Source organism: Lontra canadensis, unplaced genomic scaffold (assembly GCF_010015895.1).
Source record: "Lontra canadensis isolate GAN:19392208 unplaced genomic scaffold, GSC_riverotter_1.0 scaffold14, whole genome shotgun sequence".
NCBI classification, from domain to species: domain Eukaryota; kingdom Metazoa; phylum Chordata; class Mammalia; order Carnivora; family Mustelidae; genus Lontra; species Lontra canadensis.
In genome coordinates, this window is record NW_022631008.1 from 5,170,446 (window position 1) to 5,197,374 (window position 26,929).

Here is a 26,929-nt window from a genome sequence, read left to right on the forward strand (position 1 = left end):
CATTCTAGGCAATGAATGAATGAAATTTCTCTAGATGGCAATGGTTTTCTGCATAAAAACTACTATTCATTCATTCATTCATTCATTCACAATATAAATATTTATTTAACTCTTACAACATATAAGGCTCCTATTCTTCCCCTTTATCTAATTTGAACAGCTAGTCAAAGGGTCAGGGGAAAAATGATTTTGAAAGAAACACTTTGTAGAACAAAAGGTAGAAGGACAACCTGGCAAATCCCTGATTTTGAGAAGAATTGCACTGAGGTATCCTGATGTGAAAGCCACTTTTCAAAGAACATAATGGCAGCAAATAAAAGCACTGTCTGGTGACATGTGAGTTTCCGTGGCCCACATAAGATTGTTGAAGAAATATTTTACATGTAATGCATGCATTTTTAAGTCTTAGGCTTCTTTGGAAACTAAAAATTGTCTTCACATAGTCAGGATTTAAAAAATTGGAGAAAGCAGAAGATGAAATCAAGAAACAAACCTTAAAAAACTATTTTAAAATTTGCTCTTTATTTTAAATTCCATGAAACACAGTCTTAGAAGGGTGAGGGATTCTTCCAAATAGAATGGAAAAGATAGCAGATAGATATCCAATAAAAGTAGAAATTCAATTCCACAAATATGTGTTTAATGTCCCCCATATTCAAGGACTGACTGGAAATATGAATAATAATGAGAATCCTTCTCTCTGGTGTTCATAGCATAACAGGATAGAGAACTTCACATATATAAACCAATGGCACTAATACTAGGCAGACTGTGTTAAATATGGAAAAAAGAATTAATTGTGAGATAATATGATTATGCTTCTTAGAGGAATAAGGACTTCTGCTAGGTCTGTAATAAAATACTACTAATAATAATAAGGACTGGAAACCAGGATGGAGTGGAATTTCTATGCAGAGTGCACTTGAGCACAGATCTGGAGGCAGGATATGGGACAGTTAAGGTCCAATGTTAGTAGAGCATTAAAAAGGCAAGGGCTAAGTTAAATGTACATATTCAGACATGTGTAAATAATATAATGAAAGTGAAAACCCCTAAGCATACTGCTCAGCATAAAAGCTCAGAAAGTTAACCAAATGTCAGCTTGCATTTGAATATAATTCAGAAAGTGTGACAATTACTAAGAATGAGATGAAAATGGTTCTGGAAAAAGTAAAATGTGGTAATTATGGATGGACACAGTGCAAATTTTTTAGGCTGCATGCAATTAAAGATATTTTTAGAGTTTTTGAAATAAGCTTCAAAAGTTTTATTGAGATATACTTCACAAATAATTAATGGCATATATGTGAACTGTACAGTTTGGTAAGTTTTGACATATGTGTACAATCATGGAACTAATTCCACAGTCAAGATAATGAACATATCCCACGTTCCCCCCAAATTTTCTCATGTCCCTTTGTAATCCCTGCCTCCTTTTCCTCCTCCCAATTCCCAGGCAACCAATGATCTGCTTTCTGTTAATCATAAATAGTTGGCATTTCTTAGAATTCTACACAAATGGAATTCTAAAATATGTTCTCTTTTTTGTCTGCATCCTTTCACTCAACATAAATACCTCAGAGTCAACCACAGTGTAGCTTGTATCAGTAGTTGATTTATTTTTATTACTGAGTACTATTTCTTCCTGTGGATATACCACAGTTTTTTCCAGTCACTTACTGATAGACGTTTGGGCTGTTTCCTGTTGGGAGCTACTACAAATCAAGCTGCTACGAACCTTCATGTACAGTCTTTGAATGAACATATGCTTTCCTTTCTCTTGGGTAAATATCCAGGCAAGAAGTGGCTGGATCACATGGTAGGTATACATTTAATTTTTTAAGAAATGGCCAAATTTCTTCCAAAGCACTTGTACCATTTTACATTCCCACCAGCAGTGTGTGAGAGTTCCAGTTCCTCTGTATCCTAGCTAATATTTATATAATATTTTTAGAAGCTTCTTATCTCATCCAAACAACCACACACAAATAGCCCTTCTCCACAGATGAGCTAAGTTCAATAAAAAGTGTGTTCAATAAATTTAGAAACTAGCAAAATATCTATATTATTCAGAAAAATAGATCAGCACCATGGAAAATAGCTAAAAGAGTTAAAGGAATTGACTTCCAGGAAGTAGGATGAGAGGTGGGGGGAAAAAGGAGAGAATACCACTGTCATTTACTGCATTTACAGACTATTTAAAACATACCATGGATTATTGTAACAGAGAATTAAAGTATTTTTGAATAAACGAAAGCAGTCTTAAAGATCTTTTCACAAATGCATATAAGGACCTCATTACCTGTTTTTTAATTAAAATTTACCATAGCATAAAATCCTTATTAGTTAATTTGCATTTTCAATATATACTGTGAGTTAATCATCATAATTAATATATTTTGTAGCCATAAAGTCAGAAAAAGCATCATTGTACATAACCTAGAGATCATAAATTGTTCAAGAATATCTGTTAATCCTGAGCAGAGTTCACACTGAAACAATGTATAAACATTAAGAAGACAAGTAGTTTTTATAGTTATTAGCCACACTTCATTAAATGTTTTGCTTCTGGAAAGTACTGGCATAGATTAAATTTAAATAACTGACAAAGGTTAGAATCATTTATAATTAAAGATGCACAGCTTTAATTCCTGTGTTTGAGGGTTGTGAAGTCTCATTATTGCTACTGTGACTACTCTGATTATAAAACAGGTAAGGACTGGAGAGGCATATGGCCTTTGGTTTCAGAGCCTTGGTTTAAATCCCAACATCACGATTTACCAGCTATGTTCCAATATATGTAAAGCATCGTTAAAAAGTCTATTTCTTCGTTTCTAAAAATGGCATTAAAATAACTGCTTCTTAAGACTACTGTGAGGAATAATGATGTAAGCAATCAATAAAGTTCAGCTACTGGTATTCCCTGGGATTCATTATTGTAAAATACCTGAAGAGCTAAAAAGTAAGTATGATAGGGGGTTTTAATTGGAAAATGCTTGGATTTTATGAACATCCATACCAATTAAAGCAGTTAATTATTAAAATCCTAAAAGACCTTGAGTGATTTTAAAATAAGGAGAAATCTGTATCAACCTCTAGCTGATTAGTTAATTGGTTTATGCTAACTGCACTAAATTTCTTTTGATTCACTATTCTCCTTATAGATAAATGACAGGGCATATTCTCTGAGTAAGGCACTGGAGCTAATATTAATTCTGCAAAGATTTTATAGTTTGGTGATGAAGATATAAGATTATAGTAAATTCTGTAAGCAATTAAGTATACTGACATCAGTCTTTTCACTTCAATCTTCAAACTGACCAACTCTTTCTTCTGCTGTTAAGTCTGTCCAATAATTTTTTTTAACCCAGACATTATATATTTCAGTTTTGGAATTTCCATTTGGCTTTTTATAAAAATGTTTATTTTTCTGCTGATAATTTCTATCTTTGATAATTTTGAGCATATTTTCCTTTATGTCATTGAGCTCAGTTACAAGAGCTATTTTAAAATTCTCGTTTGCTATTACCAACATGAGGGTAACTATTGATTGTGTTTTCTTTTGAGAATGGTATATATTTTCTTGTTCTCTGAAAAGAACCTTTGAATTGTACTCTGACATTGTTAATGTTAAGTCCTGGACACTGAGTTCTGCTATAGTCCTCTGATGAGTGTTGATTATTTTGGTTTAGAAATCAGTCAACTTGGTTGGACTAAAACTGTAAATTCTGTGTCTTGAATAGGAACTCAAAACTTATTCAGCTTTTTTAATCCTTCAGTGGGCTGCCCACAAGCACATGTGTGATTCAGGGATCAGAGGTTTGTGCAAAATTTATACACAGAATTTGTTTCCTCCCTGGTTCTTGCTTTTCTAGAATTCTACTCTTGCTTTTCAATGGTTTTTGGTTGCCATGAACTCTTTCTTCTAAGCAACAGGGTGACAAGTTTTCTGTAAGAGTTTTGGTCACCTCATGTAGCATTGACTAGAGTCTGCCCTCAATCTATAATCCATAAAATTAAGAAAATTCTCCTCATATCATTCCTTTTGCCCAAATGCTAACTTCCCCCCAGAATCTGCCTGCTTTGTTTATTCATTAGTGCCTTCATGTGGTTGATCTTTTTATTTTTCCCAAAGATTATAGTTATCAGTGGGAAGTTCAATCTCATAGAAGCTTACTCAGCCATACTAGAAGCACACAGACCACTACTTTTACTTAAGTTCTACTCTTCACAGGATTTGAGCAGGATTAGTGGTAAGGGATGCAAAGATATCTGGACCACTCCCACTTTTTCCAAGAGAATGAAATCTGGTGGAATCAGATTCCAAAACACGGATCACACAGGAGTTACTTCTGGACAAGGTGGTTATTTGTTCAAAAGTCATCCTAACTCTTTAAACTGAGTTGATGCTAAATTCCACAAGTAGAAAAATGAAACCACTTTGCTTGCTTTCTCTTCTGTTTCTATCAGGAGCACTTAGACACTTTCATTGTTTCATTTTTAGGTACTTAACTGAAACAGGATTTAAGATCTGTGTTTAAGTGGAGAGAGGACCTCAAATCTAAGCCATATTCAGGAATGCTAAAGGTACTACATTACAGTTTGGGAAATAAACATCCTTAATAATTGTTTTTAAGTATTCAATTTCCTTTTATAACTTTCCCTTAAGAAATTTACAGAAAGAAGGGTTTTCACACAGCACAATTTGGACATTCCGAGTTTCCAGCTAGAAATCATTTACTAGGTCCACCAAACTTTCATTAAAGTCCTAAGTAGTGACAGCCAGAGAGCATGACAAAAAGTGAGGGATGTGGAGGAAGAAAAGCAAAGAGGAAATTAGCAGAGGACATTCTGTTTGAGGAGTTCACAATTTCTTAGAAACTAAACAGAATTTTAAAAATCTTTATATCTTATATAATCAAATCACAACCAAGTTCCCACAATAATTTGCACAGCAGGGGCTAGAACCTAGATGGGTTCACTCTAGCCCAGCAAGTTTTTAATGATACCATATACAGACAAGTTGTCTATAAAACTAGACTCCCCATATTAAAGAACTTTGTTGCTTTCCATTAAACTTCAAGTTCCACCAGAAAATCTTTGGATTTTTGTTCCATTAAAACTTCTCCAATTTTAATTCTGAGAAATTTCATGCAATATAAAATTCTTTATGTAGTTTAATAGCTTAAAGATCTTACTGAGATATAATATCATTTATAGTGTTCAATTGACATTTGAGCCCTGGTTAATAAATGGCTCATCTTCATCACAGCTTCCTATGCTCTCATTAAAATAGATGAATTTTGTCTTAGTATGTATTTTCTTTTATATTAAAAATCTTGTGGATGATCAAATGTGAATATTTTATGATAAACATTCCCCCCCCGTGTGGAATATTTTATAGTTTTAAAAAACTGAGTAAAAAGAAAAATTGGGGGCCACTGGGTGGCTCATTCATTAAGCATCTGCCTTTGGCCCAGGTCACAATCCCAGGGACCTGGGATCAAGTCCCTCATCAGGCTCCCTGCTTAGCAGGAAGCCTGTTTCTCCCTCTCCCACTCCCCCTGCTTGTATTCTCTCCCTCACTGTCTCTCTCTCTTTCTATCTAAGAAATAAATAAAATCTTAAAAAAAAAAGAATAAATTTTTTAAAAATTTAAAAATTGTTAAAACCCTTAATCATATAAGCAATATCTGTAAGCTAGAAAAAGGATATTTTCTGTGCCAACTTTTAGGACTTAAAATGAATATACCTCTAGATATCCGAAAATAGGTCTGTTTTTATGCTAATTTACAATACTCTAAGCCCTCTTATTTAAATAAAAATGGCTAAGATTGTTATAGAGCAATAAGTTATTCTTTGATTGGAAATTCTAAGTCTGGAAATGCTGACAAGCTATTCAACAACTTGGCCTTATTTAAGAATGAATCAGTTCTATAAATGCTTTACAAGTTACTATACTGCCATAAGATTGCCCCCACTAAAAATGTTAAGTAGGGCAAACCAAATACAGACAAAAAGCCATCAAAAGCACCTCGCTAGAGGCAACTGCACCATCTCTGACTGACCTACTATTCTCTGACTTCATCAGGCCCACACCTACAAGAGCTGCGTGAGGAAGCACACTGATGGTTTTATGAGCAACCCCAACACCATAGCAGCACTCTGCTCAGCCCACAGCTAGGAGTTACACAAAGTATGTTCTGGCCCAGAACCTCCCATGATGCCTTCTTAAATATTCTACATCCTCTATTTCTTGCTTAAAAACCTACATTTGTTTTCCTACATTTGTTTCTGAAATGCTCATACCTTATATAGTCATTATCATAAATACTCATCTATATGAAACAATAATGATTTTTTTAGTTTTTTTTTTTCAACTCTCTTTGCATCTCATTTATCTAAGGATGCGCTTTCCATCCTCTCTTCTTGTACTCAGCAAAACAAGCCACCAAGCTGGAGCTCTTTGCATGTGAACCTATGCCTGATACATCATTTATAACTAGTAAAACCATTTTTAAAGAAAGAGAATGTGTCACAATGAGTGAGGTAATTAATTTTTTATGTAGTTGACTTTTCAGTCAGCTGTGGTGCCTTTGTTTTGTCAGGATGTAATCATCTACTATTCACACAGAAATGCAAAGTCATATTAAGTGCAAAGTGGAGATGTCTTAAGTGGGCTCTGAAAATGGCAAAGTGTGGTAATCCTTGAAGCTGGATGATGAGTTCATGGTGGCTCATTACCATATTCTCACTCATTGTATTTATGAAAATTTTTGCACTAAAAATTAAGTGTAAAAAAATAGAGAGGGGCTTCTTGAGTATAGCAAGTCCCTCTGGAGTCTACCACTTGACTGGGACCTATGAAAAAATAACCCCTTAAAGCGCACATATTTAGAATTGTTAAACTGTATTTGGATTAATCTCCTACTTCCAGATATCTGTGGTCTGGAACTCTGTGGAAACTGAAAAATCAAGTAATTAGTGGAACCAAATTCCCTTTCCTACAACACTAATTTCTGAGAACAGAGTCCTCATCATCTTCATCATCCTCATGTCCGTGTTGCCTTCCCTTCACCGGGCATTTAGCTATCACAGAGGTCACTTGCCTGTTGTCACTTCTAGTGTTGACTGTTGTGCCACTGACCTTGATCCTCCCAGACTCTGGCTATTCAAGGTCTTTTCTGGTTCCATATAAATTTTAGGATTATTTGTTCCATTTCTTTGAAAAAAATGTGTATTTTGATAGGGTTGGCATTAAACATGTAGAATGCTTTAGGTAGCATACACACCTTCACAATATTTGTTCTTCCAATCCATGAGCACAGAACCTTTTTCCATTTCTTTGTGTCATCATCATTTTCTTTCATGAGTACATTATAGTTTTGTGAATACAGATTCTTTGCCTCTTTGGTTAGGTTTATTCCAAAGTATCTTATGGTTTTAGGTGCAATTGTAAATGGGATCGATTCCTTAATTTCTCTTTCTTCTGTCTTATTGTTGGTGCATAGAAATGCAACTGATTTCTGTGCATTGATTTTCTATCCTGAGACTTTACTGTATTCCTGTATGAGTTCTACCAGATTTGGAGTGGTGTCTTTTGGGTTTTTCACATAAAGTATCATATCATCTGCAAAGAGTGAGAGTTTGACTTCTTTGCCAATTTGGATGTCTTTAATTTCTTTTTGTTGTCTGACTGCTGAGGCTAGGACTTCTAGTACTATGTTGAACAGCAGTGGTGATAATGGAAACCCTGCTGTGTTCCTGACCTCTTAGCAGAAAAGCTTTGTTTTTCTCCATTGAGAATGATATTCGCTGTGGGTTTTTCATAGATTGCTTTGATGATATTGAGGTATGTACCCTCTATCCCTACACTTTGAAGAGTTTTGATCAAGAAAGGATGCTGTCAATTATCATATGGTTTCACTTATTTGTGGAGCATAACAAATAGCATGGAGGACAAGGGGAGTTAAAGAGGAGAAGGGAGTTGGCGGAAATTGGAAGGGGAGGTGAACCATGAGAGACTATGGACTCTGAAAAACAATCTGAGGGTTTTGAAGGGGTAGGGGGTGGGAGGTTGGGGGAACCAGATGGTAGGTATTGGAGAGGGCACGGATTGCATGGAGCACTGGGTGTGGTGCAAAAACAATGAATACTATTACACTGAAAATAAATTTAAAAAATTAAAAAAAAAAGAAAGGATGCTATACTTTGTCAAATGCTTTTTCAGCATCTACTGAGAGTATCATATGGTTCTTGTTCTTTCTTTCATTAATGTATTATGTCACATTGATTGATTTGTGGATGTTGAACCAACCTTGCATAATAAATCCCACTTAGTCATGGTGAGTAATCCTTTTAATGGACTGTTGAATCCTATTGGCTAGTATTTTGGTGAGAATTTTCGCATTTGTTCATCAAGGATATTTGGTCTGTAATTCTCTTTTTTGATGGGATCTTTTTCTGGTTTTGGGATCAAGGTAATGCTGGCCTCATAAAATGAGTTTGGAAGTTTTCCTTCCATTTCTATTTTTTGGAACAGTTTCAGGAGAATAGGTATTAATTTAAATGTTTGGTAGAATTTCCCTGGGAAGCCATCTGGCCCTGGGCTCTTGTCTGTTGGGAGATTTTTGATGACTGCTTCAATCTCCTTACTGGTTATGATCCTCCTAGACTCACTGTGAAAAATGTAACTGCTACTTAGAGAAACACGAATGCCACTCTGTTTGGTTATGGAGCTCCGGATCCCTAGTCCCCTTGTCTAGAATCCTCATCACCTAAGAATTCCAGATTTATGAGGAAAACCTATTAAAATTTCTAGGATTAAAATTTTATGTTGGGGTGATTACTGAACAGTAAATTGTGGAATTTAATACAATCATTCATCCTTTTAAAGACTTGAAGAGATCCCTTGGTATTTCTGAGCTTTTATTGAATATGTTTCATTAACAGGAAATTCTCTCCCTTATTCTTTAGCCTCATATTTCATACTAGAATTTAGTTTTATAGGTCCCTAACTTGATTCTCCCCATGGGGATTATTTACTCCATTATTTAGTTGAGTACTGAAAACATGCCAGACATTCTTTCAAGTGTTGAGTATATAATAATAAAAAAAAGAAGCAGGGAGTTCTAAAGGGCTTAATTTAATATGGAAACAGACAATAAAGAAAATAAATAGTATGCCAGATGCTGAAAAGTGCTCTGGAAATAAATAAAGCAGTAAAAAAGGGATGGAGATACTGAGAGGGAGAGCTGATGTTTCATAAAGGGTGACCAAGAAATACTTCATTGATAAGTTGATTTTTGACTCCACAGAGTTTTGACATGAGAAATAAACAATAAAAATGTTTGAAGGAAGAATGTTACAGACAAAAGGAACAGCAGAGGTTTTAATGCAGCAACATACTTAGTGAATTCAAGGAACAACAGGAAGTTGGACAGGGTAATAGAGTGGGCTAGAGCCTAGAGACCCCTGAAAGGAAATTGTCTTATCAACTGAGCCAAATGGAAGCCATTGCAGGGCTTCCAGTATAGGAATGACAGGACACGATTTATCTTTTCACATGGATCCCTCTGGCTACTGTTTTAAGAACAGATTGTAATGGGCAAGGCTAGAGGCAAGGAGATGAGTAAGGAGGCTAAAGCACAATCGAGACCAGGGATCAAGACCAAGTCCACCACAAGAGTAACAGTGGTAGGATTGGTGAGTGGTGGTTAAACTTCAGAAATCTTTTTAAGACAAGGTCAACAGGATTTACAAATAGAATGTATACAAGGTGTAGGAAATGTCAAGAATGACTTGAAGGTTTCTGATCTGAGAAGAAAACGATTACCATCTTCTGAGAAAGGCAAGACCAGGAGCAGATGAGGCAGTATGCAGGTCTGAGTTGGTTGCTTCTTACTCATTTTTTCCCCAGATTGCATGAAGTTCACAGGTATATTATAAGAGCCGTGAGATAGCAAGATTTATCACTACCCTCTCAACAAACACAAGAATGGGCTTCCAAGAGCATTTCCTTTCTACTCTCTCTACCCCAAACTTCTCTCTTACACAACACAGAAATAGAAAACATGAATTTGGAAATTTGGCATGTCACTTCTGAAAAGCTGTGAACTTAAAATATTAAAAATATCTAAGGGCTCTTTTCTTCCCCATGTCAAGTAAATACATACTCTTTCATCCCTTCCTCCCCTGTCCTGTTTGTCGTTCTCATTGTTCTTTCAGAATTCTAGGTTTACTGTTTCCAGAAACAAATGTCCAAGGACAGATGTGTCTCATTCAGGCACAGGTTTATTCCAAGTGACCATGTGGGTCCTAGCACCTGCCCCGGGTTTACATTCCTCTTGTTTTGTAGGCAGGGATTCTCAAAGATAATTGTCCATAACCAGAAGTCAGAAATCAGAATTTCAGACCCTCCCATCAACAGGGTGACTTCCTCCAAAGCTAGAGAGAGAACTCATTTTTCTGACAGAGATCATAAACACTAAGCCATCTCACCAATCATTCATCACCACATTGCTATTTTGCTTTGAAATAAACATACCTAGCGATTTGCCTCTAAGGTACTGTTTTTCAATCGACATTCCCAAAATGTGTTAATCTTACTTGGTTTCCTGCATCTCTCTTGAAAGTCTAGGTTCATCCTGGCTGGCCTCTGAGAGAGCCATTCCCTTCCCTACAGCCAGGATGGGGGAGTGAGCCCACTGAGACTATAGTGGTCAGTCCTCTTCATTGTGAACTTTGACTCTACAGCAAAAACAGTGAGTACAAAACAGTTTTCAAAGGGTTACAATGTACAACTCATTATGATGGATATGGATAAAATGTAGAAAAGGGCTTACCCTTTTGAAGGCATGAAAAACCTCACAATTTTTTAGTAGACATACTAATCACTTTAAGTTAGAAAATATTTAATGTTTTAAGATAGAAGGTAAGATCTATGACAGCTGGGAAGCTGCAAACTGCCTACAGCTGTCAGAGAAAAGAATGCCTCATGAGAAGCCAAAGTCAAAGTCTCTTGCCAAGACTCAAGATGAGTACAGTGAAGGTATCACCTGAGTTTGGGGCAGAAGCAGGATTGAAATGGCTCAGGAGCTGGTCAAACAGAGAGAAGGAGAGAACTTTAGCAAGAACAAGGTTCCCAAGGAGCCAGGTCATGCATAGGTAGCCTAGGGAAAAAGGATGTGTCAAATTCTAGGTGTCCTGGTGGGAAGTTGAGCAGAATGGGGCCATGGGTCAAGAAGAAAATCTGTGTTGAGCCTGTAGGTGGAGGGTAAATACAGCAGGAAGGCAGCAATCTTGCCTGGCAGGATAACATCCTCCTGTGGGATTTCTTCCTGGATTACCCTCGCACAGTTTCATGACCCCAAGCAAAACTGATGTCTCCCTTGGCACGACCACCTACTTTGTACACTTAGTGCAAGTACCCACGTCGTATGTATGTTTATGTGCCCAGCATCTGGGCAGTTCTCACACACAGTGGAAGTTCAAACAACACTTGAGGAAGTGAGCTGAAGGGGGGCAGTGCATAAGAACAAACTGATGGCACCTAGAATCTCCTCTCAGTGCAGAGAAACCAGAAGACAATTGTATTAGTTTCTTATGGCTGCTGTAACAAATAACCACAAAATTAGTTTCTTAAAATAATACATATTTATTCTCTTACAGTTATGGAAACCTTAAATCCATATGTATGTGTATGTGTATGCTATGTATTTATATGTGTGTATGTGAACATACATTTTCTAGATCTGCCCCTAGAGATTAGAAACAAATACACCCCAACAACAATGAGCACACCTAGCACCCAGACCTTGATCACTAATACCATCCCCTATTTAAAAAAACAAAAGCAAAAACAAACCTACCACATCCCCTCAAAAAAGTGGTTAACTTCAGAACTTGAACAATGTGAATTACAAGAAGAACTCAGAATATCTTACACGAAAAAGTAAGAAAGTAGTCAAAGAATGAGGGAACATGTCCCAAGACACAGAAGCTCCCAGTGGGACTCCCAGTAGTCATATCTGTGATACTTTGAGCACTAAAATAATTAAGGGCAGTAATGAATTACAAGCTACTAAAAAAGTTGGAATCAATGATCCATTTTCTAAAATAGAGAGGAAGGATAAATCCATTAATGAAAGAAAACAGTGGGTTTTTGCTTAAAGGAAAATGCCAAGTGCAGATGGGAAAATGCATGAGTGCTGGAGCTGGCAGACCACCATTCTGCAGCCACCCTATTAAAGGTTGGTTCAGCACCATCAATGGGCACTAAACCAAGGAGGAAATTTTTATTAAATTTGTGTTGTCTCAAAGTGTCTCCCCAGATTGCTTATTAATTACAAGGGAAAAGATGGTGATTATTCAGTCAGGAATTGAACATCTTGACTGGGTTCACAAGTTAATTATCACCATTAAGGGGCAGATGGGCATGATGGACCTAAGATGCAACACCCTGAGAAGGTAAAACATCACTTATGAAGTGTTCCAGCCAAGAATATACAACCTAAATGCAAACATGAGAAAATGTTGGACAAACCCAAAGTCAAAAATATCTTCTTTTAAAAATACTGTATTCTTTAAAAATATCAATACCAGGGTCCCTGGGTGGCGTAGTTGGTTAAGCTTCTGCCTTTGGCTCAGGTTATGATCTTAAGGTCCTGGGGTCGAGCCCTGCATCAGGTTCCCTGCTTAGTGGGAGTCTGTTTCTCCCTCTCCCCTTGCTGCTCCCCTACTGCTCATGCTCTCTCCTCTCTCTTTCTCAAATAAGTAAAATCTTAAAAAAAATTTTTTTAAACCATCAATACCATTAAAAGACAAAGAAAGACCATGGAAATATCCCAGTTTAAAATGCCTGAGAGACATGATAACTAAATGCAACACATGATCCTAAGCTGGATTCTGTACTGGGGAAAAATATTATAATGAAATTATTAGATCAGATTATGAAATTGAAATATGGAAGATACATTATGCAAACATATTGTATTAATGTTGAATTTCCTGAAGTCGTAACTATATTGTGCAGATTTATTTATTTATTTATTTATTTTATTTTAGAGAGAGAGAAAACAGGGAGGGGAGGGAGAGAATCTCAAGCAGACTCCTCTCTGAGCACAGCCTAACATGGGGTTTGAACTCATGACTCCGAGACCACGACCTGAGCAGAACCCAAAGTCAGATACCCAAACAACTAAGTCACCCAGGCACCCCAGATATTCTTATTCTTAAGAAACAATACAGAAGTATTTAGGGGAAAAGACTATGCAATTTACCCCTAAATGGTTCAGAATAAATGGTATGTGCGTATGTATGAGTGTGTGTGTGTGTGTGTGTGTGTGTGTGTGTGTATCGGGGGGGCACAAGCCAGTGATAAAGTATATGGAGTAAAATGTTGAGAACAGATTAATTTGAGTTAAAGATATACAGGTATTTTTTGTGCTATTCTTATTCTTGTCATTTTTCTGTGACTATGAAATATTTCCAAATGAAATTTTAAGAAATAGAACTGTTCACTGTCATTTTTAAACTATTAGAAGATGTAGTAAAAATTATTGAACCAACAATAGACCTCTTTGAAATTAAAATAATACTATGAAGAACTTTAAAAAGGGGCATCACTTCAGACAGTTTTTGTTGACTCTAAACCCTCGATTTTCCAATTATCTCATCATAAACGTCTGCACACCCAACAGCAACACTTCAGGATCTTCACATTACTCCTCGTTCTGAAATCAAGCATGAATGAGTCACTATTAAGTAAATCCACCCTTACAGAAATCCTTCAAAATAAAGGGTAAATGTAACAATATATGAAAGATTTAAAAAATCCAGTAAAAAGTTGTTCTAAGGAACCATAATTCTAAACTATGAACTGATATTTTATTGATATTTCCAACACAGAGTTAGCAATAAAAGATATATAAAATCCCTGCATAATAATAAGATAGGCTCTAAAAGGATTGCTAATTATTTGAGCCAGAGAACACACAAACTTTACATAGAATGAGACATTTTATTTACTTGGGAGCTTCTATATTAACCTTGAATAGGAACTTTCTCCTCACAGGTTGGGTTCTCAAAGCAGAACCTTAAATGGGATTAGGGATGAGATGTGAATCAAGAGTGAGTTGTGTATCACATTACCTATGAAAGGTAGGGGAGGAAGCAGATTGGGCAGGGGGAAAAGCCAGACTGCCAGCCTGATGAAGATTTTGCAGTCTTCTAGAGAGCTCTGAGCCATCAATTGCCCATCTGAGTTGACCTGCATCATGCAGGCCCAACTTGACATGACTTTCACTCCAGCCTCTTTCAATCACTGGTTGTAAGATATCCTGGGAAGGACCTAACATGTGGGGAGGTATTGTCTGCAATGGAGGCAGATCCTGAAAGAGCTACCAGTTGGGTAGCTGAACAAGTTACCCAAGAATTGGACAGTGAATCTCACCTTGAAGGGTGAACTTGATGGCACATATCCATTTCTACCACAGTTCACTCTGTCCGATTCACGTCCACTTCTCCATATATATTCAGGGAGCAGCTCCTCCAGAATTTTGATGAACCTCTCTTCTTGAGGGAATCTTAGAAGGGGAACTAACCACAAACCCTACTGTAGCAGCTGGTCTCAGGACCAAAATTCACACATTATCTCCCTCCCTCACTATCCATTCTAGGTTCCTTTTACCTTCGAGAGCCTTCTCTGGTGGTCTTGCTAGCTTACTGTGTGGTGTGACCCAGACCCTGAGAGGTCTCCATGATTGCTTATTCCAGGTTTGCCAAAATTTGTATTCACAGTTGACAAAAGGGTGCCAAGATGTACCCAAATGGATCATCTTAAATTCTACACGTTCTTCCATGTCTCTTATTTCCCCCTAATGATCAGTGTCAATTACCCCTGCCAAGACAGTGATATTTTTTGCCTGCCAGTCTCTGGACACAAGGAACACAAAATACCCTGGAAACATCCACAGCTTAGAATTAAAGGAGATGCTTACTGGGTTCCCTTGTTGAAGAGTCCCCAGAAATTAGAAATCAAGCCTTTATCCTGCAAAGCCCAGAGGCATAGGAAGGAGAAGCATGACCACATCATGGGGAGTAATAATAAATGCAGTCACTAGTGCTTCTATTTCCTGATCCCAGAACCCAGTATCACACAAAGGAATGGTGCCAGGGAAGGGTCTCAGCATTGGACATTGAAAAGCAGCCGTACTTAGATCAGTAAGTTTGAGTCTCAGCTCTTGGGCTCATATGTAACCTCCATCTCTGGTGCCATGGCCATTTTGTTCATTTGCCTATTATGACAACACTGGGCTGGCCAATGATGGAGGCTGGTGACATACACATTCCAAATAGTTTTGCATACTTCTCTGTTTAGTGATTTTTCCATGGTGGATGCTCTCTGGTGAGTAACAAAAATCTTTATACTTCACGGCCACTCCCATATGTCCATCCACTTTCTCTAATCCAGAATCCTTGTCATCAAACATCTTCTCAATCCCAGCCAGACCATTCACCATGTCCATGAGTCCATATACTTTCTTTTTGAAATTTTTTAAATTTATTTTATTTTATAGTTAGCTTATAATTTTGTGGAGTTTTTTAACTTAAATTCAATTAATTAATATATAATGTATTTTTTGTTTCAAGGGTACAGTTCTGTGATTCATCTGTCTTTTGAACCTAGTGTTCACCACAACAGAGTCCATATATTTTCTATCTCAGGCTATTTCTCTTTCCACAAATAGTGAGTAACCTTGACCAGGTACACCGTCTGAAGTCTTGCCCTTTGGGAACAATTTCCCTTCACCTTATCTTCCAAGCCTACCTCTGAGTGGTCTTTAATGTCGCTGCTCTCTGTTTTCAACTTGAGCCTATATATCGAGCTGACTCATCCTTAAGCTCAGGCTTTTCCCACTTCCTTCAGGTGTTCGATTGGAATCCCTAATACAATCATAGGCATGGGTTGGAAACAAGGTGATGGTGCAACAGAGGTGTCTACTTAGGGGCCCAGGCAATGTGCTCCCAGTTTGCTTTTTATTGGTTCCAATTACACCGCTTCTGATCTATGAAGGATTGTTTCAGTATTCACATGCCCTTATGACTCTGTATCATCTTACAGCTCCTGGCTCTCCAGTCAGCAGATTCTAGATCTGAAAACTGGCTCAGGTCTAGAAACTAGAAATGAGATTGTGACTTTTTATAATCAACTTAGGGCAATCATCCATGATTTCTTCTCATATAGACTGAGTGATAGTCTCATTGGCTACCCATCTAGAAACACTGTGTGCTATTAATCATCTCCATACTTCTCTGCAGGTCAGGCCACCTTGGCTGCCATTCCATTCTTGCCAACTGGAACTATAATGGCAACCTTCTGGGGTCTGGCAGTGAAGTGTCACCACCTGGTCTTTATGTTTCAGGCTTCTGTCATCTCTACTTTTAGGAGCATGCCACATTCAGGAACAACCTCACCTACTGTCAGCCCTGGCCTATGGCAGACAACTACCATTGAAATTCTTAGTGAACCTTGTGCCCCTCTCAATGGTAAACTTTTGTGGCCTTGGTAAATGGTGTGTCCTCCAGGCCTTCTTGTGAAACCCACTCATCCATCTCAGCTTATTCAAATCCTGAAGCCTTTTAATCCCTAGCAATTTGCATTTCCACATTGTTAAATTGTAAGCTATGATTTTTTTCCATGCTTCAAGAACCCAACCTAATAATAAATGTGCATCATCTCCTGAGGTTCTTGCCAAAATGTCAGCTTCTGTATTTTGGGAGAATGTGCACTTATCAGATCTTATCTTCTGATATCCTTGATCAAACACCCTCAAAATCCAAGCTCACACACATATACCTGGCTCTCCCCAGAATGTGTTCGTTACATCTTACAGCTACTGTCTCTTCTCCATTTCACACCCAGCATAACCCTCACTGGCTTGTGCTGAGACTTAGCTCTAATTCTGGGAGTAGTTGACAGAATGGGAGGAGGGAGCAGATCCTGAGAGAGGCACCTGTTGCCTTCTGAGGAGAGGTCTCTTCATTGTCATATAGGATGGCATTGTGTTGGCTTTTAATAGGGAGTTGTGGGCCCCCAAAATTGGCCCACACCAGATGATTCAAGAAGTCTGAGGAATCAAAGTACTTGAAAGTATCCACTCATTGTCTCCACCCTCCATGTCAGGATCTCTAGTTTTCCCAATCTTGGCTCTGAACTTGGCTTAACAATCTGCCTTGAGTAGAAGGTTAATGTTTTTTTTTTTTTTTAATGCAGTCACTCTATTAAGTTCTAGTGTTGGTCCTCAGCATGCTTCACCCTCTCATTCAGTACATGCAAGTATCTTTTTGTAAAAGCAAACAGTACCTCCAGATTTCACATCTAGCTTTTAGTTGTATGCTGCTCACTCTCAGTTTTTCCTGTAGCAAAGATAGTAACACTTGCTTATGTTTCTATCTATTCCTATTATTTTATTCCATACTTATTTTATTTATTCTACTTTTAATTATGTACTTATTCTCAGACAGCCAAAGTGAGGAAAATTAATCAGTAGACAACTTTAAGATTTTGAAGTAAGAATTTCTGTTTCTGGCTTAAAATACTTAAAAGTTTCTGAGAGGTAAAAGTATAAAATAAAAACAAAACATGGTTCCTTCATCTCTGTGTTTGTCAAGACCAAAGAAGAAGATCTTAGAAATGGAAGGACAGGAATTGTTCACTGCTGTGGGTTCATCATTAGATAAGTAGAACCTGAATGCCACACAGGTGAGTACCTCCTTTCTTCCAAGCATCCTGTTCCTTTGGCTGCCACAATGTATGCCCTTGGCTTTGCTTCTCCTTTGATGCTTTTCAATCTCCTAAAGTCATTCTCAAGAGAATCTTTAAAACCTCCCATGCCTTAGGGCTCTATTCTAATACCTTAAGTTGACATTCTCTCCCTGAATAAACTTATTCATGGTCTTGACTGTGATTTTCATCTATGTGCCAGTTATTCCCACATCAGTTATCTCTAGCCCAGATATCACTCTCTGAGGTCCAAAGTTACATACTCAATTTTCTACTTGTCTTCACCCATGAGTGACACAAATTCATGTCCAGCTTCCAAAGCTTCTTTCTTGGTGGTTTCTACTTTAGTAAATGGCATTATCATGCAATAATCACCTGAGAGTCATCTTTGACCATTCCCCATCACACTCCATCCATTCTTACTTAATCCCCAAGTCCTGATGATCTTCCCACTTAATATACCTCAAATATTTCCACTTAATTTAATCCCTTCATCACCTCCATTTCTCACAGTTTCCTAGTTGATCTCCATGCATCCGTTTTTTGATCCCTCCAAACTACTCTTCACATAGGAGCCAGAATAATTATTTAAAATGTGAAATTGATTCAGGTCAATTTCTACCCAAAGACTTCCATGATTTCCCACTTCCCTTAAGATAAAATCCTGAATCACTGAGATGTTTCATTTCAAGCTACACTTCTCCTGGCTAGTTTCACACCAGCCATATGCTGTGTTTTCTGTTCCTTGAACATGTCCACTTTCTCATGTCAGGACATTCAAACATGCCATTGTCAGTGTTTGAAACCCTCCTTTTCCCCACCCCTAGCTTAGCTAATTCTTATGTACTTCAGATTTCAACCTAAATGATTTCTTTCTTAAGGAGGCTTATCGTAATAGTGATTTTCATTTCTTCTCCCCTCCCCCCAGTTCTTTTTTCTCTTCTTTCATACCCTGTTTTATGTCCCAGAAGGCTCAGACATACCACCTATCTCTCTGGGGTTCTTTTGCCCTCTGATTCTGGCTAGGATAATCAGTGAAAGCACTTGTAAGAGAGCCAAATGAAAAAATGAAAAAAGAAAGAGAGTTCAAGGTATTTCTTTCCTTGCTCTTTCCCTTCTTCAGCTCTGTGGTTCTAGAAAAAATGTGTCCTGTTCTCAATGATATTGTTCTTACCAGATGAGGTATATAATAACTTCTCCATGACTGCTTGTCCCTAAATGATTCGGCACCCACTGCTGGTTTGCCTAAGTCTGTTGACACTTCTGTAAATTGCTTATTCTTTGAGTAGAATTCTGCTAGGATCCGGAATGATACACTATCCCTGACTCATTGTTTTAAGCTCTACAAACCCTCTTTATTTTCTCTGAAATAACACTTTCTGACCATGGACAAAGGAATTTGTTCAAAGCTTATTTTTTACATTTGATTATAAGCTCCAAGCAGACAGAGTCTGTATTTGTCTTTTCATTATTATATCCAAGCATCTAGCACAGTGTCTAGCATGTTATATCATTAAATATACATTTACTGAATGAAGAAATAACATTGCATGATGACTGTGGAAATGGAGGAGACATGTAGGACATGAAGAGGTAGATCAAAGGAAATCGCTAAGCACAAAATCAGCAAGATCTTCTTACCCATTTCAACATATATGAAGGGCTCACATGAAATACTGTATGTGAATAAACTGTAAGTAGTAAGGCACTATTTTATATTATTTATATATTTTTTTAATGTTGGAACGAACTCCTCAGTTTCTTCCTGTTCAGCTTCTTGCTTTTTGTTGTAGGCTGGCCCCTGGGTTGGAGAGAGCTGAACTGGATGGATGATAGTAGAGCACATCAAAAGGAAGTTGTACCCAGACACCTGTCCTTTCTATAGACTGCAAAATGTCCTCAAATTACAGAAGTGTTAAGAATTTCTGTAGCAAAAAAAAAAAAAAAAAAAAAAAAAAAAGCCAACCAAGATGTATATTTCTTAAGGAAATTGGATTTTCAGAGGAGAATGGATTGGCTTTTGAAAAATTGGTGAATACTTCAACTGAAATATTTAATTTCATTCATTAAATTTAAAAAAAGAAAACTAGAGTTAAATATTATACATAATTACCTTCAGGAAAAATACCAACCCACAACAAAAATAAAGTTCTGAGACTCTAGAAAAGAAAAATACTAAGCCATCAATATTTCAGGAGCTGCCACTTACGTATATTTAGTCCCATGCCAGAGAATTCCTTCTATAGGTCACGGCACTCCCTGATCTATAGAAAATCAAGTGTAGAAGGGCAGTACTTAATAACATGAGAAAATGGATGCCAAATCATTTCAGTTTTTCAGCAAGTTGTTGTCAGTTTTCTTGGGAAAATAAAGACTATGGAGATCATTAGAATTAGGAAATACTAATATACAATAAATACTCCTTCACAAGGGACATTCTAGGGATACTCCATCTCTACGCATTTGGCCACATCTTACCTGAACTGAATAGGAGAAATAGGAAAGCGTGCAGGCATTCAGTCTCCCACAGCTCTAACCATCGGCTGGTCACTCTTTTCTACATTTCACTAAGCTTCACATGACTGCTCTTATTTGTCCCACGTATCTCCAGCCATCCTCCAGGAAAGACAGACCATTCATCTGGCATTCATCTTGTTGCTCAAGCCAGACTTCCACCTTACCTAGAACAGGTAGGATTCTTAGGCCTCCTCAATCCACACTCTGCATCTATATGACTTCAGTGAATGTTGCTTCTACAAGAACAATGGTATCACATGACTGAACTGCAAGAAATCTACTAGATTGAGCTCAAACCTTCTGTTTTATAACTGGGAAAGTCAGACCCCACAGGAGTAGAATGACTTGCTTGTCTCTCAGAGTTGGAAAATGATAGGCTGAAACTGTTAGTTCTCTAGCTTGCCAGCAAGACACTGAGTTTCCAGGCAATTCAGTGTATGGTTCTGCAACTGGTAACCTCCTATGACTTTGCCACATTTTTGGCACAACTCATAAGACACATTCCCTTGATCTAATAGATGAAGTTTACTTTCTGCCTTTTCTTCCTCAAACTCTTTCTTTTCTCTCTTTCTTCTCTCTCTTGCCACATCACTCCCTTCCTCCTCTCACCAATTCTCCTCTTACTTTATCTAGTTTTTCTTTAAAAGTAGAATAGGTTCATTAAAAACAATTTGGAAAATACCCAAAAAAGTAGAAAAACATATCCATAATCTCAGCACATAGAGAAAATAGTTGGTATACTTTCTCCTAGACAGTCTTCTGTATGAATCTGCATGTGTTTATGTATAGTCAGTCCCAGCTTGGATCTAACCTGAGCGCCCTGGACTCTGTAAACCCTGGATACCAACGAAGAGATCTGAGGTTAGGACAATTGACATAACTCTTTGTAAGTACATATAGGACAGTGTCAGGGCCTTCTAGGCACAGCAGGTGAGACTGAATTATGCAAACAGAGGCAACAGACAGTGACATTTATGACACAACCACTCACGAGGCCTCATTTGCATTCATAGGCTAGAGTAGTGAAGCCTAGAGAAACTCAGGCCACAAACATGTTATAAAATAGATATCAGACACTATATACTATTTTGTATTCTGCACTTTTAATTTTTAATAAGTGCTATTTCACATCATCAAAATACGTGAAAAACATACAGTGTCTATTCAACTATACCATTTGGTGTGAGCAATCACACAAAGACCAGAATGACCATGGAAATGGGTTTTAGGCATTGACACTTTCACTTGAGCCTCTGAGTGAGGCTCAAGTGACACTTTCACTTGAGCCTCTGAGTGAGGCTCAACTCTGTTACTCCAGAGTAACAGAGCAATTCATTTTCTCTTCCTAAATGAAGCTGGGCTGGAAACATTACAGAGCTTGCTTCCTTTTATAAGCAAAAATTGATTTCTAAAGGAGCTTAGGAGGATCACACAATTATTACTCTGTATTGTTCAATTCTTTCATGGGGCTTACATCAATGTTCCCTGACAGTATTTTATGATGCATTTTAGTGTTTGCAATGTTATTGGTCCAAATTTCTCTGCCCTGTATCCTTACAGAATGTGCTGGCCTTGATAAATAAATGTTATCTTAGCACTTGAAAAAAAAATTGAAATATCTAGTCTTTTAAAATTCTTATCTAAATTACTTATAGTTTCCTCACTCAAGTTTCATATTACCAACTATTTGTATGATGTGTAAATAAATTGTTTTTATTTTAAACCCTATTCAAAAGGTGGAAGGAAAAGCCAACTAAAAAATACAAAAAGGAAACATTAAGTGTGATTCCTAGGGTCACATTTATGAACATACACGCTACTCTGTGACCATGCCACTGCCAAGCTCACAAATCACACGCCTTACAACTTGCCTTCAACACTCCAGCTACTCTTCAGCTGGATTATATGTTTGCTCAGTGTTGAGTTGTAAGAGTTATTTGTAGAGATATATATATATATATATATATATATATATATATCTCCCTTATATATGTATATATAATCCCTAATGAGATATGCCATTTGCAAATGTCTTCTCCCCTTCAGAGATTGTCTCCTACTTTTGATGATTTTGTCCTTTTTTGTGCAGTTTTTATTTTGATGTAATCCTAATAGTTTATTTTTGCTTTTGTTTGCCTTGCCTCAGGAGACAAATCTAGAAAAATGGCACTAGGGCTGATGTCAGAGAAATTATTGCCTGTGCTCTCTCTAGGATTTTTATGGTTTTAAATATGGGGTTGTGATTCCTCTAGTTTTGTTCTTTTTCAAGATTGCTTTGGCTATTCAGGGTCTTTTGTGGTTCCATACAAATTTGAGGATTATTTGTGCTAGTTCCTTGAAAAATGCTGTTGGTATTTTGATAGGGATTGTATTAATCTGTATATTGCTTTGGGTACTATGGACATTTTAACAATTTTTTTTTTTGAACCATGAGAGACTGTAGACTCAGAAACAAGCTGAGGGTTTTAGAGGGGGTGGGGGGATGTGTTAGCTTGGTGGTGGATATTAAGGAGGGCATGTATTGCAGGGAGCACTGGGTGTGGTACATGAACAATGGATCTTGGAACACTGAAAAAAATAAAATATAATTTAAAAATTCAAAAAAAACACCAATATTTGTTCTTTCAATACATGAGCATGGAATATCATTCCATTTTTTTGTGTGTCATCCTCAATTTCTTTCATCAGTGTTTTATAGTTTTCAGAGTAACAAGTCTTTCACTTCCTTGGTTAAGTTTATTACTAGGTATTTTGTTATTTTTGATGCAATTGTAAATGAGATTTTTTAAATCTCTTTCTGCTCCTTCATTATTAGTGTATAGAAATACAACAGATTTCTCTATGCTGAGTTTGTATCTTGTGACCTAACTGAATTCATTTATTAGCTTTAGTAGTTTTCTGATGGAGTCCTTAGGTTTTCCTATATGTAATATCATGTCATCTGCAAATAGTAGAAGTTTTACTTCTTCCTTAGCAATTTGGATCCCTTTTATTTCTTTTTTTCTTGTCTGAGGCATGTGACTAGGACTTCCAGTATTATGTTGAATAAAAGTGGTTAGAGTGGACATCCTTGTCTTCTTTCTGATCTTAGGTGGAAACTCTCAGTTTTTCACCATTGAGTGTGATGTCAGCTGTGGGTGTTTCATATATGGCCTTTATTTTTTTTGTAAGACTTTATTTATTTTGTTGAGAGAGACAAAGAAGGAGACAAAGTAGGGGGAGGGGCAGAGGAAAAGGGGGAGAATCTCAAGCAGACTCTGCACTGATCATGGAGCCTGAGGTGGGGCTTGATCTCACAACCCTGAGATCATGACCTGAGCCAAAACCAAGAGTTGGATGCTTAACCAACTGAGCCACCCAGGCTCCCCTCTGGCCTTTATTAGGTTGAGGTATGTTGCCGTTGTTGAGGGTTTTTTATCATGAATGGATATTATACTTCGTCAAATGCTTTTTCTTCATTTATTGAAATAACCATACGGTTTTTATCCTTTCTCTTATTAATGTGATGTATCACATTGATTTGTAAATATTGAACTACCCTTGTATCCCAGGAATAAATCCTTCTGGTCATGGTGAATGATCCTTCACAGTAGCATTTAGACAAGTGTTTGCCCAAACAACTGAGTACCAGAGCCTACCCACATAAAGTTTTACCGTCGTACTTACTAACCACAGATCAAAAAAAAATCTCTTCTGAATGATTCAATACTGAAAAATCCTGTTCTATTTAATATCTGTACATAAATTTTTTTGGAGCATTTCATCCAAGATGTCAATGCATTTGGCTATTTATTTAGAACGGAGAAACTAAACAAAATAAATTCTCAGTGATTTTGCCTATATCTGATATTAATAACCTGACAATTTATTCTAGCAACTGATTTTGCCTTCATGGTGCATGGATGGTCCTGTTAAAAAATATTCATTTTTCTGCTCATATGTCAAAGTCCAGCTTAGACATTACCCTATAAGAGGAGTTCTCCTAGATCTTCCTAGTTGCAATTATTCTCTTTGCTGCCCATACTAACCTCTATCATTTTATTGAGGCTTGGCTGATATTAGAGTCATTGTGATATGTGCTTGCTCTCCCACTGGATTATAAGATAACATATATGATGAAGGTTAACATGAGTAGAGCAAGCATGCCTGCCCCACATGGTAAGCAGATATTTAACAAGCACATACTGTTTCCTTACTCCTGGAAGGAAGGAAGGAGTGTTTAACTTATCTTGGTAGACTTCCATGACCCCAGCAGTGCCATGCATATACTCAGAAGCACTTGTCAAAGTGGGTTGCATTTAATTCAAAATCATCAGATTCTAAATGAACTAAAAGTCACTTCATGCCTTAGATATATGAATATGGGCTCAGTTTTTTTAGTCAATTGTTTTTAAAAGATTTTATTGAAAGAGAGAAGCAGGGGGAGAAGCAGGCACAGGGAGAAGCAGATTCCTCACTGAGCATGGAGCCTGATACAGGCTCAATCCCAGGGCCCTGGGATCATGACCTGAGCCGAAGGCAGACGCTTGACTGACTGAGCCACCCAGGCGTCCCATAATGGAAACTAGAAATGTCATATTTATTTGAACACTTGACCCACTGCAATAATAGCCACTGCACTGACAATAGCGATAGTAGTACCTTACCTAAATTCATAGATGCACTATGTATGTTTATCATATTTCCTTCACCCCTCCCAAAACATTACTTGATTCATAAAAATTATAGCTATTTTGTGCTTCTTCAACAAATACAAATTAGCAAACATAGTTTTCTCTTAATGTCACATATATCAGATTCCATATTGCATTTATTTGCAACCAAAAGAAGTTTTGTTCCACTCTTATATACTGAAATGCAGAAAAAAAATCCTGCTGCTAACAACTAATACATAATTTGTTTCTACAATTAAATTTTTCTTTTTCTATCATGTTCCTGTTAGAGTCCCTGTTTTGCCTTCTTCAGTGAGGGTAATCCTTCTCTATGTCTTGGTCCTCTCAGCTGCTCTCCTGCCTTCCAGACCTACATGTTCAACTGCCCACAGCATACTCCCCCTTGAACATCTATCTGGCTGCATCTGTGAAACACCTCATCTTCTCAAAGAGAAACAGTGTCCGCTCCTTACTCCTCCAGTCATTAATCACTAATGCTATCACTCTTCTCTGGGTCACCCAGACTCATTCAGGCTTAACAACACAGACATCACCTTCTGTTCTTTCCTCTCCCTTACATCATCTCAGGGCTCACCGCATTATTCCATTCTTTATTTCCAGTTTCTCTCCACACTATCTTCCTTTTTTCATACCACCTTGCATATGTCAAATCTTAGTCACTCCACACATAACTATTATAACAGTGTCTAAACTATTCCTAAGACAGCAATTTCATCACATTGTTCTTGCCCCAAAACTTCAATGACTTCTAAACCTCAGAATTTCTTCTAATAATCTCCTTCAAGATCAGCTTTTCCTTCTTCTACACATTCCCTTTTTTTCCCTTGTACATTCAGCTCAAATTTTTTCTTCCTCCTAAAGCCTTCTTTTGCCCACCCAGCTGGAAAAGACCTCTTCTTCCACAAAATTTAGTGTTTATTCCACTCATTTAGCACTACATATTTATTATCTTATCAGGCTGTCACTGTTGTTTAAATTCTTCCTGTGTGTCTTGTTTCTCCAACTGGAATGTCAATACTGAGTCTGAAAAATAGCCAGGAACCAGAGACTTACATTTCCCTGCATTCTTCGTATACCATTTGACCCATAAGTAGACACCAAATAAATAAATACTGCTCTTTTTTTTTCATTATCCCTTTTACTGCTATGAAATATGCTGGTATCAGAATCAAAAATATCCTCAAGATTCAACTGGTTGTGAGTAACAAACTAAAAGAGGAAGAAACAAGCTAATCCATTTTCCCCTTATGTACTGTCCATTTCTTTTCAACCAAAGAATTTTGCTCATATTATGAATGTGACTGTGAAAGCAGACCCAGACATTGCATCACAAATTTCTCATTAACCATCCCCAAGAAGTATAGCATGCTGACGCGGTCTTATTCATCAGAGGTATTTCGTGAGGAAAAAAATCTGCACCATTCTTTTATTTTGAAATATGGAATGTTGACCTTTGTACATATGCAGGAACCTGCCATAATAGATGATGCCAATCACCAGCTTTATTAATGTCATAAACCAGATGAGATAGCTGCTCACAAAGCAGAGAACAATGGTCAGAAGTGTCCTCTGCTCATTACAGCACCTTTTGAAAAATTTACCATTACAATTTTTCATTTGTCTTCCATTCCTCTAGGTGATGAGGATGGTGTGGGCTTTAGTTCTGCTAATCACCTCCAGCTGATGCTCTCAGTCTCCCAGAGTTGTCATACACCAGCTTTGGCAGGATAGCAGAGCAGTAGGAAAGGAAAGTTCACAAATTCGGAGTTAGAAAGATTATCTCAGTCTGAGCTGTGATTTGTTATGGGGTGAATTGTGTCTTCCCCACCCTTAAAATCGTTATGTTCAAACCATAACTCCCTAACCCCAAACTCTAAACATGACTATATTTGGAGAAAGCATCTCTAAAGAGGTAATTAAGTTTAGGGGCACCTGGGTGGCTCAATCAGTCAAG